The sequence below is a fragment of the Ambystoma mexicanum genome, chromosome 11 (assembly GCF_040938575.1).
Source record: "Ambystoma mexicanum isolate Mex_15411 chromosome 11, UKY_AmexF1_1, whole genome shotgun sequence".
NCBI classification, from domain to species: domain Eukaryota; kingdom Metazoa; phylum Chordata; class Amphibia; order Caudata; family Ambystomatidae; genus Ambystoma; species Ambystoma mexicanum.
In genome coordinates, this window is record NC_090934.1 from 1,115,793,131 (window position 1) to 1,115,810,730 (window position 17,600).

The 17,600-nt window shown below is 47.3% G+C and overlaps 1 protein-coding gene across 1 annotated transcript in view; it reads right to left on the reverse strand.

The window, feature by feature from the left end:
- Nucleotides 1–17,600, reverse strand: part of ETFA (electron transfer flavoprotein subunit alpha) — a 1,125,730-nt gene that overhangs the window by 325,656 nt on the left and 782,474 nt on the right. The gene's annotated exons all lie outside the window — the stretch shown is intronic.

The following is a 17,600-nucleotide window of genomic DNA, read 5'->3' on the forward strand; positions in this document are numbered from 1 at the left end:
GTATGGACAGAGACCCATGTGGCTGCTTCACAAATGTTACGAATGGGAACACCCCTCTGCAGAGCAGTAGAGGCAGCCACACCTCTAGTAGAATGGGCCTGTAAGCCTACCGGAGGGTCCTTACCCGCCAAGCGGTCACATTCAGGAATTGTCAAGATAATCCATCTAGACAAAGTCTGCTTAGTAACAGCTTGTCCCAAACGCCTTCCAGCGTATCCTACAAAGAGTTGATCGTCCACTCTGACCCGGGAGATGTAGAAACTTAAAGCTATCCTATGATCCAACCTATGGAGCCTCTCCTCTTCCTTACCAGGATGTGGAGGAGGATAGAACGCCGGAAGAATGACCTTCTGGCTTAAACGAAATTCTGACACAACTTTCGGAAGAAAAGAATGACGAACCCTAAGGACAATCATGTCCGTATGAAACACCGTGAAGGGTGGCTTAGCAGATAGTGCCTGCAACTAACTCACACTGCGAGCGGGAGTAACCGCAACTAAAAATACAGTTTTACGGGTCAACAGTCTCAACGGACAAGAATGTAAAGGCTCAAATGGAGCACCCATTAGGAATTTTAGAACCAAGTTCAAATCCCAACCGGGCACCTGAAAGGTGACGGTGGGAACACATTAGTGAGCCCATTCAGAAACTGCAAAATTAAAGGAATCTTCAAGTAAGAACACTCCTCATACGAGCGCTTAAATATAGACAGAGCCGCCAGGTAACCTTTAATGGTACCCACTTGCAGGCCCTTGTGGGCTAACGAAAGCAAAAAAGACAGAACTACAGGAATGGCACATGAAAAAGGATCCCCACATTCTTAACCCTGCATCAGTCGCATAACTTCCTCCAAAGGCAACGGTACAGGGACTTTGTTGCAGGCCTTCTGGCCGAAAGCAACACCTCCATCACGTCTTCAGGGATGTCCCAATCCTTATACCTCAACCTTTCAGAAGCCAAGCATGAAGGTTGAGGGACTTGATCTCTGGATGGAGAACCTGAACCCCCTGCCGTGAGAGCAGATCGTCTCAATAGATCGTCTCAATAGGGAAGACAGCGTGGAGGGCAGATGGACATGTTGAGAAGGTGCGGGTACCACGTTCTCTGGGCTCATGCCGGAGCAATGAGGATCATTCGGGAACCGAACCTCTGTAACCTCCTTAGCACTTGCGGAATGACGGGGACTGGAGGGAACGTGTACAGCAGTGGGAAGGACCACTCCACTACGAACGCCTCACCTAAGGCTCCTCTTGGAGGAAATTCCCGCGAGCAGAATCTTTTGCACTTCCGGTTGACACTGGTGGCAAAGAGATCCACTTGAGGGGTCCCCCAAAGGGCAAAGATCTCCAGGAGAATCTCCTGAGCCAGCTCCCACTCGTGAGAGACCGTGCTCTGCCTGCTCAGAGCATCCGCCGCCTCGTTTTCGTCTCCGGCCAGATGAACTGCCGAGATCGAAATTTCCTGCTGGATGGCCCAGAACCAAAGCTGCATCGCCTCTCTGCACAGAGGAAGTGACCCTGCCCCCCCCCCCTTTTTGTTGAGGTAGTGCATGGCCACTGTGTTGTCCGTCAGAATCGGGACATTCTTCCCTCGCACAGTCGGCAGAAAAGCCTTCAGAGCTAGCCTGATGGCCCTGAACTCCAACAGATTGATATGGAGTCTGGACTCCGACGGAGACCAACGACCGCTGACTGTCAACTCGTTGGCATGAGCTCCCCATCCTGTGAGGGATGCGTCTGTCACGATCGTCACCTCCGGCCAGGGTAGCCAAAATGGAGCTCCCTTCATCAGATTGCCTTCGACGGCCCACCACAGAAGATCCTGGGCGACCGAGGACGGCACCTGAACGGGATCCGACATCCTGCCGGAGGACTGCGACCATTGCATCTTGAGAGCCCACTGCAGAGATCTCATCCGCAGTCTGGCCTCTGGCACCAGGAGAATGCAGGATGCCATGAGGCCAAGCAACCTCAAAAACTCGAACGCCGTGAGACTCTGGGCATGTTGACACTTGTGCACCATCTGCAGAATGTGATGAGCCCTCACCTGGGGAGGGGAAACACTGCCCTCCGATGTACTGGAGCCGCTGGGTTGGCATCAAGTGGGACTTCTTTAAGTTGAGGGAGAAGCCCAGCCTGTGAAGGGAGTGGCAGGTGACTGACAGATGATCCAGAACTTGCTCGGGAGAGCGCGCCCTGATCAACCAATCGTCCAGGTAGGGGTAGACGTGAATCCCCCCCCTTTCCTGAGATACGCTGCCAGAACCACAATGAGCTATGATCTCCAGAACCCACACATCTGAAGTAATGGCACGCCATTCTACAAGATGCTGCGCCAGCCTTCCCCCAACCGGCGAACCATGGGACATGGCCTCATGACTGAGCTGAAGTGGCTGCGGCAGTGCCTGAGGGCAAAGAGGCAACTGCCCTAGCGGCCTTGGCACCTCGAGTACCTTGTTTTCCACCTCTGGTACTCCTACATTGGCCCCTTTGACTTGCATTTCCCCTCGATCTACCAAAGGTAGAGTAGTATCGAAAAGGCAGAGGTTGGCGAACTGCAGCGCTCAACGACTTTGCTGAAGCTTTGGAGGTCTGCAACCTCTCAAGGCTCTCGTCAGCCTTGCTTCCAAAAAGATGGTCACCATCAAAGGGCATGTTGAGAAGCCAGGCTTGTACATCAGGAGCAAACCCCCGACTTCCGCAACCACGCAAATCTGCGCATCACGGTGCTCGCCGCCATGGACCAGCTGACACAGTATGCCACGTCCAGACCCGACTGAATGGATTCACACATGGCATCCTTGCCATTCTGTACAAGGGCAAGAAAGCCATCCTTTTCCTCCCCTTCGGGAATATGTTCAGCCGCCAATGAAACACAATTCCACAGAGTGTGAGTGAAACGTGTTAAGGCACACACAGAGTTTGCTGCTTTCAAAGCCATACCCCCTGAAGAAAAGACTTTCTTGGCCCAACCGTCAAAACGTTTGTCGTCCCTATCAGGAGGGATGGTAGGGTACGACGCCCGTTTTGCTGGGGCCGTAGCCGCCTGCACCACCAAACTCTCCAGAGTAGGGTGCATGGACAAGTAGCCGGGGTCGCCACTGGCTGGGCGCTACGTTTTCGGCAACGACTTACCCACTGCCGGGGGACTCTCCGGAGCAGTCCAAGCTGCTGCCACCCTTCTTTGCAAGGCCATATGGAATGGCAGTACCGGGTCAGTTGGTGGACCTTGGTCCAAGATATCAGTCAGGTCATCTTGCAGAAAATCTACAGGTGGCGCAGACCACCCCAAGTACTCTGTCACCCTCGACATCAGCCGCCTGTACGAAGAGTCAGCATGCGTACCAGGCTCAGGCCTGCCAAACTCAACCTCCGGGGAGGTATCAAGACCACTGGCGTTGTGCAAAGACTGACGCAGGTCTTCAATCTGGGTATGACCAGACACTATTTCGTCAGGAACCTCATCCAGAACCAAACCTTCCTCAGACCCTTCCTCCATCTGAGAAATATAATCCAGAGGCTGAAAAATCCCTGGTGGAGGGCACTGAAAAAGGCTCAAAGACATGTCTCACCGACTTCTTCAGGGCCTTTTCTCAGGGTTTCCACGGATGCACGGGGTACCTCAGATAAAGCAGCGTCTAGGGCGTCGGCAGAATTAGCGTCGACGTCGAGCGTGGCGCCGATGGCTTCGACACAGGCCTCGAGGGCGGAGCCCAGAGCGTGTCCTTCGACAGCCTTTGCGCTGATGACTTCCTCAGAGGCAGAGCCTCGAGAGAGTCCCTCGACGGACATGGTGCCGATGGCGTCAACGTCTTCTTCGAAGATCGCACAGGCTCCGACGGTCTCGAGGGCGTCGAGGGCCGGGACCTGGAGCGGGAATGACTACATCGATCCACCTTGTCCGATCGGGACCTCGAAGGCGCCCGATGGTCACGCCGACCACCCGAGCCCGAAGGCGTGCGAGCGGTGGCCCCAGCACGTTCCCTGCCAGCTTCTTTCGAAGTTGTGGATGGAACAGAGCCCTGTGACTGAAAAATCACCATCATCTCCATACGAAATGCATCCCATTCCTCAGGAGAAGAGTGCTTGTTGGGACAAGCAACCCGCCGACAGGCGGAGTCCTCGGACGAGGACGGGGAAGGCGACCAGTGACGGTGCTTCCGCGAGTGCCTCGAAGAGGCAGAGGAATGGTGGGAACCACTCCGGGACCGGGACCCCCTGGACGTACGCCGACGACGCTGAGAGTCGCATCTCGAATTGTCGGTCTAAAGCCCAGCGGATTTCGACTTTCGGGGCTTGGAAACCCTACCGACAAAGCTTCTTCTTCCGCTCCCGATGTTAACGACTGGCAATCGTCACAATCATCCGTGGCGTGGTCCTCACCGAGGCACCAGAGGCAGGTGTCATGGGGGTCCGTCAGCAACATCTTGGAACCGCAGCCCCGACACTTCTTGAAACCCGGCCGCGGGGTAGAAGACGACGAAGACATGATATCTTCACAAATGAACAGGTTTGAAGAACCGATAGAATAATACTCAGAAGAACCGAGGCGCGCCGAGAGCTCCGAAGCGAACACGTTTGCGGAAAAAACGGAACTGAGGCTACGGACATCGTGTGTCCTACTTATAACATCCAGTGACGTCGGCTCGACGGAGGCCCTCGAGGAGAGCGTATCGACATAGACGCAGAAAATTTTCCGAAGCAGCACAGCTGTGGTGATTACCTGTCATAGATGTGGAATACGTCAGAGGAACCAATCCCTTCGAAACATAGTTTACATCCTAAGGAATGCCTAGCAATTTGATTTTTTGATTATTTATATAGCGCCTATATACAATGTGTTTCAAAGCACTTCAAGGCACAGAGGGAACAAGGGAGAATACAGTGACATTCTTACAAGTCCTTGATACATTCAGAATGTGAAATTAACTATCCTAATAAGCCTGGTGACATTTCAGATAGTGCAAGAGAAATTGCAGAAAATGTGGGGTTGTTGGACATTTTGCCAGGTTTTGCAAAATAACATGCTTATTACAGTGGGAGAAATTGATGGGAATGTGGTGACGGAAAATAAACAGGAAAGGGCAAACAAGGTGGTTCACATAGTAGGGGAGGTAGGAGGAGATGATGGAGAATATATTCCACCCGAGATTGACATAATATTAGCAGGTAATGCCACAAAAGTATGAGCAGATTCAGGGTCACCATATACAATAATATCAGAGGACAAATACAAAGAGATATGGGGAGAAAATAAACCTACATTACACAACATAAATATCAGACCCAGAGCCTATGGAGGAGGACAAATGGATCTGAAAGGATTTGCGTGGTGTGATATGGCACATGGGAACAGACATATATATGCAAATGTTTATATAGCTAGCAAAGGAGATTGCCTGTTGGGTTGGAAACATCAAGGACAATTGGGATTAGAATTACATCCCGGAAAAGATCAGCAAGTACGGACTATTCCAAGGCAAATGTCAGAAAAATGTAGTGATGACATGGCCAAGAAATTTGGAATGTATTTTGCAATGGTATAGGAAGACAGAGGATATGAGCACACAATTTGGCTAGTAGAAAATGCTATTCCAAAGGTACATAAGGTAAGATAACTGCTCCTCACACTGGTGGGAAGATAATCAGGAATTTAGAATTATTTGTGAACAAGGGGTCATTGAAACTATAGAGAGTAGTGCATGGCGGTCACCAGTGGTGGTCACACAACACCCAGATGGCAGGATTAAGTCATGTGTGGATTTACGTGATTTAAACAAGAACATCCTAGTCAACAGGCATCTGTTAAAAAGAGTGAGTGAAATGCTTTCCACCATGGGGGGCAGGCGGAATGGTATTCTTCATTGGACTTCTCGTCTGCATACCACCAGGTAGATTTTCAGGATTCATCCAAAGCCCTTACTGCATTTATTACACCCATTGGTGCATTTCAGTTTAAAAGATTGCCATTTGAGTTAGCATCGGCATCATCTGTAGTTAAAAAAAATAATGGGAGATATATTTGAGGGGTTGGGGGGTGTCAAATGTTTTCAGGACATCTTGGTGGGGGCAAACAGTGTATTGGAACACGATGCAAAAGTTGTGGAGGTGTTGGGGAGACTGGAAAAGGCTGGGTTGGCCATTGAGAGGGAAAAATATCAATTTAAGGTTCACCAAGTCAAATATTTAGGACATTCTTACCAACAATGGGGTGGAAACTCGCCTGGAAATGAGGGATGCCATTTTGAAAATGAAATCTCCCAGGAGCAAAGATGAATTGAAGTAATTTCCAGGAGTTGTGGAGTTTTATTCAAAGTTTGTAAAAAAGATGTCTTCAAATACGCATCGCTAAGATCTATAGACAGACAGGAATTTGTGTTATGATATTTGATATATTTTATTTATATTGCGCTCGTACACAAGTGTTTCAGAGCGCGACCAGGTAAAGGGAGGGGAAGAGAACTCCATCACCAAAGGACCCAAATGTAAAGGCCAGGTGTGTGTTGGGGACCTTATACGCATTAATAAACCTTTTAAAGTTCCTAAGGAATGCTCACAGTTCTTTGATCCGTTAAGAGTAATCAAAGTTGGGAAAAAGCACCTTGTAACTAGTGATGGGGAACAGAGTATGGACAGGGTTGCCATGTACTGTGGGGCCGACAAGCTGACATTTGAAAATGGTAAACCTGGAGGGAGGCAGTGTGAGTACTGAGTAGTATCAGGAACAGGAAAGGAATGAGGACACAAATTTAGAACAATACCAACAAGATGAGGTGATGGGTGGTGGGGGAAGATGAGTGTTGGAAAAGAGCGGAAGAGGAGGAAAGTGCAGGTGAGAGAGTGGGGCATACAAGATGTGGTCGCCCAAAAAATGGTTCGACTATGAAATCGCAAATATAATGTTTCTATAGAAATGTCTTTACAGTTTGCATATCCTTTACATTCAAGTTGTTAATGGGCGGAAAGAGCAGAGGTGAAAGTGGGGCATAATCAGTTGTAGGCGCACTTCACGGAGTACCTAGATTTATTTTATTTTACCATAAAATGCCAAATATATTGTTTCCGTATAATTTTTTTTACAGTGAAATTGTCAATTGTATTTATTCTTATTGTCACTGGCCAAGTATAAGGAGCGACATATGTTGTATTTGCCCACTACCTGGTGAGCGCGCGATAACACTTCAACCCCTGGCATCATCGTATTCATACCAACGTTCCAAAAATTGACAGTTGGAATTATCCCTCAGCACACTGCCTGTTGGGCTCTTCTTCCGTGAATAAATCTTCTGTTACACTATTATTGGCTACGCATATTAAAATTGGACGCCCTCAGATACAGCAGGTATGCTGGAATGTCTCAATGTAGTGATTAGGACATCAAAATGACTCATTCTACTGCCTTTATTTAAGAAACGCAAACATATTTTTCCTCCATTTATCAATCTTCACACCCTCTTATCCTGGTTCTTTCATGGAAGTTTGCTTCATCCTTTATACCCTAAATATGTTCATGGTAAAATGTGGTCACCACAAGCCCATCCAATTCCAAGTCCCATTCAAGTCTTCCTCTCCCCACCCATGTTTCTGTTCCCAGAACAGAATCCCAGCAGCACCCTAGCTCTGAGTACCAGAGAAAAGGTATCCTCTCCCCATAATACTCTTAGATTGTAGGGTTCCCTCTGTTTTGTAGTACAAGATCTGCAAAAACGTTATCGAATTCTAAGACTCTTATTTTTTTAGCCACTGTCCGGGCCATATTGTTACCTTGCATGCATGCACCTGACAATTATGGTTGGTCCCCTTGTGTTAGCTCTTGCTCCATGAGTTTTGACTCAATAGCATCTGCCATTAATCCTCTACATTTAGATCCAAGATCTTGGTGATTAACTGCTTAATTAAGTGTACTACTCTTCACCAAGAACCCTAATCTGGTTCCAATTGGCCACATTTTCAGATATTTAGCCCGGCTGCCTAAGGCTTTATCTTTTATCATAGCATTCAGTTTCTTGTCCTTGTTATCCACTTTGTAAAATTCCATTTCCCGTATGTCAACTGCTTTGACTTAGTCTATATAGCAGTGGATTCCTCTTCAAACTTAACCACTCTTTTTAATTTATCTCATTTATTTTCCAGGATGAAAACTGAGTATTCTATTCTTCGCAACACAGTATTGGGTGCCAGGTGGGTGAAGACGACTTGAGAATTACAGATCCATTATTAGCCATTTCTATTTGCCTCATCCAGGGGTAAAGAAATTACTTTCCTCCCCTCTCACTTATTTCTTGGTGGTTTTAGGCGGCCTCTTGATCTCCCCTGCTTGGTTCCTCTCCTCATTCTACTATAAAGTCAGACACTGCTTCTCTGCTGAATGTTTCATATCTCCACCGCCTGGGTCCTACCTATTTTAAGATGTTTCCATGTTCATTTGCTGATGTGATCTGTTGCAGTGTTCACCATCACTTGGGAACTAATACAATACAACAGCTCACTTAGGGCATCACATTCAGGCCTTAGAAGCGTCCCTTTCTGATGTCTGATAAACTGTTCCTTGTCAAGGGAAACATATACTCCATGCCCCCAACCTGGCGCATGGATCGACTATGAGCAAGAGAGAGTAAATATCCTCCTCTCAGTGTAGTGGGAGCTTACTTTCTATGTCCTCAGCATAGCACCAACATCTGATAATGAACTACAGTGTATAGTTCTGGTGCACATAGGGCTTGGATTTCAATGACCCTTCTCGAAGAATGGATTGCTACTAGAAAGGCTACTTTAAGAGTGAAATGTTGGTGGTCTGGTTTGTGCATAGGTTGGGATGGAGAGCTCATCTGTTTTGAAAGAACACCATTTAATTCTGATAGGGAGAAGGTTTCCTAATGCGAGGATTCCATTTCAAGTCTTCTACAAACTCTTTGGTCTTTGATTATGCAATGGGAGCATTGTTCTTCCATGTATATAAATACCTTTATTTACTCATTTGCAGTCCAGGACTGTGTTATAAGTCTTTGCATGTATCTGGTTGAAAAATGTTTGATGCCTGGTCACCATTTCTATTAAATGCCCGAGTTGGAATGTCTGAAGCATAAATAATCCAATTAAGGCAAGAAAGCTATTTGTATATCTTAATGCAATAAAGATTGCATTGATTCAGGAAATGCATGCCCTAATTGCCAATGAGAGCTTTGCTAAACACTGGGATAACACAAGATCATTTACTAATTATTTGTCCCAATCTAAAGGGGGTTTTAACCAATGTTCCCTCAAATTATTTTTCTTCAACTGTGGAAATGGTTGGTTTTCATGCGCACATTATTTTTCATGTGCACAACTAAAAAAGGTACGCCACCTTGTGTGCATGGAAAGTTATTATTATTGCTACCATCTTTGAAGAGCTTGGAAAGGAAATGTGTCTTCCCAACCACTCCAATACTTTACAAATCAATGCAAAAGTTTCATCTTTCAACAATTTTTCTAAACATTTTATATATGTGTTTAATAGAGAGCTCATCAACCAATCCACGACTGCAAGAACTGCCATAATACCCATCAAAAGTACTCCTGTGCAGAAAAAAAACACATGCACAAATAAAGCAGAGTATGCTCTGTATTACCAATATATTTAGTTGTGGATATTCATTTGTCGACACTGCTCAGAAACAATGCAGTAAATGTTTTATGTCATTGGAAAAAAAACAAATATTGCTAATCACTGATGTGGCTGTCAAAATAAAATCAGACAGGATACACTATTAGCATATGGAATAATGGCAACTAAATAAATGTGTCAGAAAACATGCCATTAGGAGTTAATGTGCCACTTTAATGAAGTAATTCAAGGGCAAGGAGAACAAGTCTGAATTTATGTAAAGAAGATAATTTGATCAGAATAACTGCACCACAGAATATGATTATCAGAATTCTTGGACCGCTGCTTACAATCCACATTACGCTGTCCTGTGAGTTATGACAATATTTGATCAATCAGCCATACAGCTGAGAGGCATATACACCACATCCATTTTTACTAAAACCTGGAAAATGTGCCCACCAAAAACAGGAAACAATTACATTTATAGTAGCCCATCTCCTGCTTCTACCTACACAGTTCCACTGATATTTTTTTGAATCAGTGACCAACAGAGCAGTGGCATAGAAGGAACTCTAATATCACTGGAAGAATTTTAAGGGGAAAGCACAGCTTTTGATAGTCATAAAACATCCCTAATGACAAAGGTTATTACTTTTTCACTCCCTGAAAAATCGTTTGATCCCTGCTTGCAACCTTGATATAGGAAGCGTAATAACAAGGCACATAATACAGTTTTGCTCACTGTGATGAGTCCGGTGGAGTCATCACTGATCTCCCGTAACCACCTCCCATGTGGCCAGGGGACGGAAGCCTCTACCTGATCCTGACCCTAGGGCGGCTATATGAGGGAGGATCACATGGGAGGAGACAGCCTCTGGGGAGATGTCATGGCTCCATCACGTGAGATAAGGTATTCCCCATTTTCCCTTGAAAGTAACCTCCCCATTTATGAAACCCTCATGGCCTATTGTCATGCATCTACTTAGTTTACTTTAAAGAACAGGGAAACCCTCCCTCTCATTAAATCTGGAAACCAACCTTACCTTTTTCGATCCCACTTATCCATCAAGCAAAATTGACTTGCCATCAATGCTTATTCAAATTCCATAAGTAAATTGTTGCCAATGGACTTCAGTTCCCGGAATCCTCAAATTACTGGGACGAAGAAGAGAGAATGGAGCAAGAGAGACCGCAAGCTGAATGAGCACTAGTATTTTCCAGCACACACCTGTGCCCGGGAAATTTAAGCAGCCCAAACCAAGAGACATGGACAGCTGCTGTGCCAACTGCCGGGTGATAACTCCACCTTACTACAAGGAGCGAGGTACCAAAGAGCCAGGACCGGCGTGGAGCGCCTAAGCAGCTCGCAGACGGAGAAAATAGCGGCCGAGCAACGAGATGCTGCAAGAATGCCTGGAGCCAGCGAGGCACTCCTGGGTTTTCGCAGACAGAGAAAAGCAGCATTTCGCTTAGCGTAGCAAACAGGAAAGCAGGCGCGTCAAGCAGAAGCTGCGGAGGATTAGCAAACAAAGATAAGGCGCCCGCAAGATGAAGGCAGATTGGAATCCTTCATCTGCAGACTTTGGGAGAGTGAATCAACCCAAGCCAGGACGGGTGAGTACACCCAGAAGCAGAGGAGAAACCAGGGCGTATCAGCGAGCACGCTGAGGGCAAATATTTGAAAACCAATTAACAGAGAAAGAGACAGTATGGCCATATTGAAAAGGGGAAGTTTAAATCACACATAATCCCTCTTTTAATGTGTGGATGTACAAAAAGCAAATACTCCAGGAACAGAGAAAGGATAACATATCAAAAGGGATACGTTATCCAACCTAATGTATAAGGAAATCTGGGAGCGGACGAAGACTCATAATGAAAACAAAGAGTAAATCAGGCAATTTTAAGGGAGTGAAAATAGATGTCCTGGCAGGAGAATATAGCAGGCAATTGGAAAGGATTGTGTTAACCAAGAAAGATGAAACCACCAAGAAAGATGAAACCACACCATCTGAAATTGTGAAACCAAACAGTTTTTGTATGCAAGTGTGGTAGTGGGTCTAAGAAAGGTCCAAGGAGCTTTGGTGTATAAAAGCTCAAGGAATAAAGTAGAATCCAAGGGAAGGGGGCCACCCTGTTGGAAAAGGACCCTCCCCCCTTTTATCCTTGAGAGGCCCCAAAACTATTTATGTAAGAACCTCGTGGAGCAAAGAAGAATCCAGAGAAAGGGAGCTACCCTCTGTAACCAAGAATCTTCTTCTCTGAAGAACTTTTGTTTGAATCATTTATTCTTTATAAACACCATTCCGAACCTTCCAAGTTTAAAGACATTTTCCCTTTTCACTTCATAGTTTTAGGTTGTAGCGTGAGGGTCAGACTAGAACTTTTAACACAGGATAGTTTTGTTTCGACATCCTGACACATACAGATCCTAAGTTTTGGTTTAGGTAGGGAAATGCCTCTTAGAGCAGGGTTAGAGAGGCCTCTTCCCAACCCCTTTTAGTTTAATAAAAGTATTTAACCGGAAACATGGAAATCCTGTGTCCGGTGTCATTTCTGACCCCTCACATCACCCTTCCTGACCAAAGCCTAGACAAAATTTAAGAAAAGCCTTACTGAGTTTTCCTTTGGAGCTCAGTCAAAGAAAATCACTTCTAATTGCCTCTTACATTGTTGTACCTATGAGCAACGCTCATAGGTACAACAGATTGTGCGCCTTCTTCTTTAACTAGGGACCCCCCCCTTCTGCAATTCACTGGTATCAGTGAAAACATATGCCCAGTGATGCTAGAGGCAATACACGACTATATTCAAAAGCCCTCAGCAGCTGAGCATAGAAGGAAGCGGAAGGTGCAGTTTGCTAGACTGTTACCAGAGTTTCATATCCTTCAGCAAACATGAAACATATTTTCTTCATTGTACTGTACTGCTGAAACGCCCTTTTGAAAGTTGCTGATTTTTTTCTGTACCCCGAAGAAGTGTCTTCCTTTGCCATTTCACTCAGGCCCCCTCCCGGCTCCTGTGCTTACCTCCAATGACATGCATTACTCACCATAATAGCATTTCTGCTGATTGTATCTGCTTAGATTCACATGCTGTGCTTATGGTCCAACATCTAGTGGTAACCGCAGAGTATTGCATCTTGTCTTTCGGCCACCGAAAGGAGATGTCGGCATAGGCGTGTCTGTAACACTATCGTGACGTGTAGTGTACCCAAAATCCCTCATGCACCGAGGTCCTTCCGATTGTATTTTTTTGCCATGAGGGAGCCCAAGGCTATTGTGAGTGAATACATGAAGAGAGAAAGTAGTAAGACGTCTATGTTCCTTCCACCCCGAGAGGGGAGGCAGGGTGGGCGCATGTGAATCTAAGCAGATACAACCATAAGAAATGCTTTTACTTTAAGTAATGCATTGTCTTCTGATGTTTGTTAATCTGCTTAGAATCACATGCTGTGCATAGACTAGCGAGCAGTATCCGGAGTTGGCGGTGGGTTATGAGAAGGAACAGTAGAGAATAGATGTCTTAATACTGCCTGTCCCACCTGGGAGTCAGATCTAGAGTGTGCATCTAGACAGTAGTGTTTTGTAAAGGTGTGCACAGAACTCCAGGTTGCCGCTTTGCAGATGGACTCAAGGGGAACATTTGCAATGAATGCTATGGAAGCCCCAGTGCCCCGAGTAGAGTGTGCTCTAGGCATGAAGGGCAGTTCTCTCTTAGCAAGAGTGTAACACAGTGTGATGCATTTGACAATCCACCTTGAGATAGCTGATTTAGAGACAGGATCCCCTTCTCTGCCAGCTGCCACTGAAACGAAAAATTGGTTTGTTTTTCTCAGTGGTTTCGTTCTTTCCAGGTGGAACATGACTGGCCTGCGCACATCTAGTGTGTGTAGGCTTCTTTCAGCCATGCTAGTGGGATTCTGGAAGAAAGTGGATAGTTTGATCGATTGGTTCACATGGAACTTCGAGATGAATTTAGCCGCAAATCTGGGATGAGTGCGCAGAACTACCTTATCCCTGTGGACTGTAACAAAAGGGTCTAGAACAGAAAGGGCCTGTAGTTCGCTAACCCTTCTAATAGAAGTGATAGCCACTAAGAAAGCTGTCTTGTAAGTAAGGTCTTTTAGACTTGCTTTATGCATTGGCTCAAAGGGAGATCCCATGAGTCTGGTTAAAACCACATTTAGATCCCATCCAGTAGCTGGGTGAGAAATGGGGGAATGGATTCTCTTAACCCCTCCCATAAAGGCCTTAATAACCAGTATTTTCCACCATGACACCTTCTGTTGTGATGTGGTGTAGGCTGAGAGAGCAGCAAGATGAACCTTTAGGGAATTGAAGACCAGTCATGCGTCTAACCAATGAGTTAGGTACAGCACAATGTGTGTGGGCAAGCAATCGATGGGATCAACGCCCTTGGTATTACACCAGATGACAAAGTGTTTCCATTTACTGCAATAGCAAAAGTGGGTGTTAGGTTTCCTAGCTTCCCAGAGAATGTCCATGCATCTCTGACGGAGCTGAAGGTGTCCAAATTCTATGACCTCAGGAGCCAGGCTGCTAAATTCAGAGTTTGTGGGCATGGGTGTAGGGTCTCCCCCTCCTGTCCTGAGGCAACATGTTGTACGGGCAGGGTAGTTTTACTGGTGGGCCGAGGGACATATCCATTAGATGAGCGAACCAGGGTTGGCAGATCCACATGGGGGATATCAATATCATGGTGACTGGTTCCTGGTGCATCTTGTGCACTATATTGTTGAGCAGGGGGGACGCGTAAACAAATTTCCCTGACCATGTTATCCAGAGTCTGTTCCCCTTGGAGCGGTTCAGGGGGTACAAGGAGGCGTAGTCTTGGCATTGGGCGTTCTCCTAAGTTGCGAACAGGTCGATCTCTGGGAAGCACCATTCTGCGAAGATGTTGGAGACAATGTCTGCGTGCAGACGCCATTCGTATTCTACGAGCAGTGAGAAATCTCTGCTGAGCACGTCTGCCAGAAGATTGAGTTCCCTTGGAACGTGTTGGGACAACAGAAACATCTTGTGTTTGAGAGCCCACATCCGAATGTTTTGGGACAGCTTGGATAGCCCTGGAGAGTGTGTGCCCCTTTGTTTGTTTAGGTAATACATGGCTGTGGTGCTGTCTGTCAGAACCAGAACTGTCTTCCCTTGTAGTTGAGTCTGAAACGCTTTCAGTGCCTTGAACACTGCTAATAGCTTTATCAGATTTATATGGTTGGATGCGACTTGTGGGGACCACACTCCATGCGCTGTCTGCTGAAACAGGTGAGCCCTCCAACCCGTGAGAGATGCGTCTGTCATGAGAGTGGCTTCCACTGCGGGGGTGGTGAAGCACCCCCCCCCTCCCCCCCCCCCCCCCCCCAAGAGGTTTTCCCTCGACCACCACTGCAGAGAGAGAACGAGGGCTGGCGAGACAACTACCAGATCTTCCCATTTTCCACTGGCCTGACACCACTGGCTGCTGAGCCACTCTTGCATGGGACGCATGCGCATGTGGGAAACCAAGTTTATGCATGACGCCATCATACATAGCAGCCGTCACCTCCCAACTGGCTACATATTGAGTGACCTGACAAAGCATGTTCTGAACCCTCTCGTAGGAGGGGAAGACGAGGTCGTCCTTCGTCTGGATAAGAGCCTCCAGAAATGGTTTTACTTGACTGGGGACTAGACGACTTCTTTTCGTTGATAGAGAATCCCGGACTGAATAGGTGGTCTATGGTCTTCTGGGTGTTCAAAAAGCATGTGTCGCAAGAGTCCCCCTGTTATGAGCCAGTCGTCAAGGTAAAGGGAAACCGGGACGGATAGTCTGCGCAGGTGTGCTGCCACTACTGCCAGGACCTCTGTAAACACCCTTGGCGCCGAGGCAATGCCGAAGGGGAGCACCTTGAATTGGTAATGCCTGTCCTCTATCATGAACCTTAGATATTACCTGTGCGCTGGCAACATTGAAATATGAAAGTATGCATCTTTCATGTCCAATGTTGCCATGTGGTCCCCCTGTTTCAACAGAGGGATCACTTCCGGTAGTGTTACCATACGAAACATTTGAGGTTTTATACATTTTTTTGCTGGGCGCAGGTCTAGAACAGGGCGTATGGGGAGGTCCTTTTTGGGTACAAGGAAGTACACTGAATAAATACCCTTGTTTACCTGAAGAATAGGGACGGCTTCTATGGGATCCTTTCCCAGAAGCGCTTCCACCTCTTGATTCAGGATCTGCAGCTGGTACGGCGAGAGGCGTCGTGAACGTGGCGGTCTGAACTGTGGTGGTCGAGTGAATTCCACGCAGTACCCATGGGCGACCGTCTTTATGACCCAATGGTCTGAAGATATCCCCTCCCACGCCACGAGGAAAGATGGTAAATGTCCCCCGACTGGGGTGGCATGGGAGGGGACCTGGATCTGTTGGTCATTTCTGACAAGAGGCTGCGGCTCCTCTGGGGCCGGGGCCTCTGCCTTTGCTGCGTTGACCACCTGTAGGTGGGTAGTTGGCAGGGCTTCCGTATTCTTGTCCAGAGTTCCAGTTTCCCGTATTATAGTTGTTTTGACCTGCACAGGATTGCCCTTGAAAGGACCGACGAGAACCGCCTCCACTTCGGGGGGTGGGGGGGTTCTGAGTTATTTGTTGTAAGGACTTAAGAGTCTCATGCTCTTTCTTGGCCGTCTCCACAGCATCGTCGACCGCTTTCCAGAAGAGATTGGTCTCTTCTATGGGTTTGTGAACCCCGAGTTGCGGAGCCAAGCATGCCGCTTGAGTAGTGTGCCCTGGGCCAGGGACCTGCCTGCCGTCTCAGCAGTGGCCAGAGTGTTTTTGATTATATTCTGATTCATCTGCCTGCCCTCGGCCACGATAGTGAGAAGTCTGGACCTAGCGGGTTCAGGAACCTCCTGCAGACCTTCTTGTACAAGGTTCCATTGTGCGTCTGCATAACTGGCAAGCAGCGCAGTGTTATTCGCTATGCGTGTGGTGTATGCAGCTGCCGAGGTAACATGCTTACCTAAGGCGTACAACCTTTTAGATTCCTTATCCGGAGGTGCCTCCCCGTAGCAAGGGATACCCCTGCCCGTTTCCGGGTGGTAGTGACTACCGAGGAGTCGGAGTGGCGTGGCCTTTAATATATTGAGGGACATAGGAGCTGGCCGAAATAGTTTTTCCACTCTTGGATTCACTGCCCGGGTATGAGCTGGCATGACCAGGGAGGGGGCCAACCTTCTTTTAACAGAGTTCTGGAGGGGAATGGCTTGGCTTGAGGGGGTTTTCTCTTTGAGAATGTCCTCCACAAAATCGTGTTTGGGTACCGCCTCCTGGGTGGTGATCTGAAAGTGCTCTGCTGCCTTCCTTAAGATGGCACTGAAGGCCATTTGATCGTCTACAGGCGAGGCCTGACAGGCCGGAGTGCTGGGAGGAGAATCCAGGCATAGGACATCAGTGTCCTGATCTTGCGTGGGGAGTGTCCATGGCTCCGTCTCCACTTGCTGGGTTTCCTCCCAGTTGTCCATGGCACCCACCTTGTCATCAGTGTAGTCTTGCAGGAAGGGTGGGTCTTCCTCATCGTAGATGTCTTGGGAAGTGTCCATCTGGACCACATCTTCATGGTGGACAGAAGTCAAAGGTTGAGAGTCAAGATTTTCCAGGAAACTTGAAGCTGACCCCAAAAGAGGGTCTTCACAAGATCTCTTAGGGGAAGGATGCTCAGAACACGAGACAATCCTTTTCGAGACGGTCCATGCATCCTTCAAGCTTTTCCCTGGTCCACTTAGATGAACCAGAAGGGCCCAAAAGGTGGAAAAACCTTGTCTTCCTCTCTTTGGCATTGGAATTTGTCCCCAAGGATGTTGGACAGAGGATCCCGACTGTCCTCGTAGGTTTCGCGAGTACTGGGGCACCATGGCATGTCTTTAGACCTGTCCGCGGCACGCTCCATGCGTTTCAAAGGGGTCTTGGGCGTCAGCTCAACCGCCGAAGTAATCCTTGCGATACTATCAATC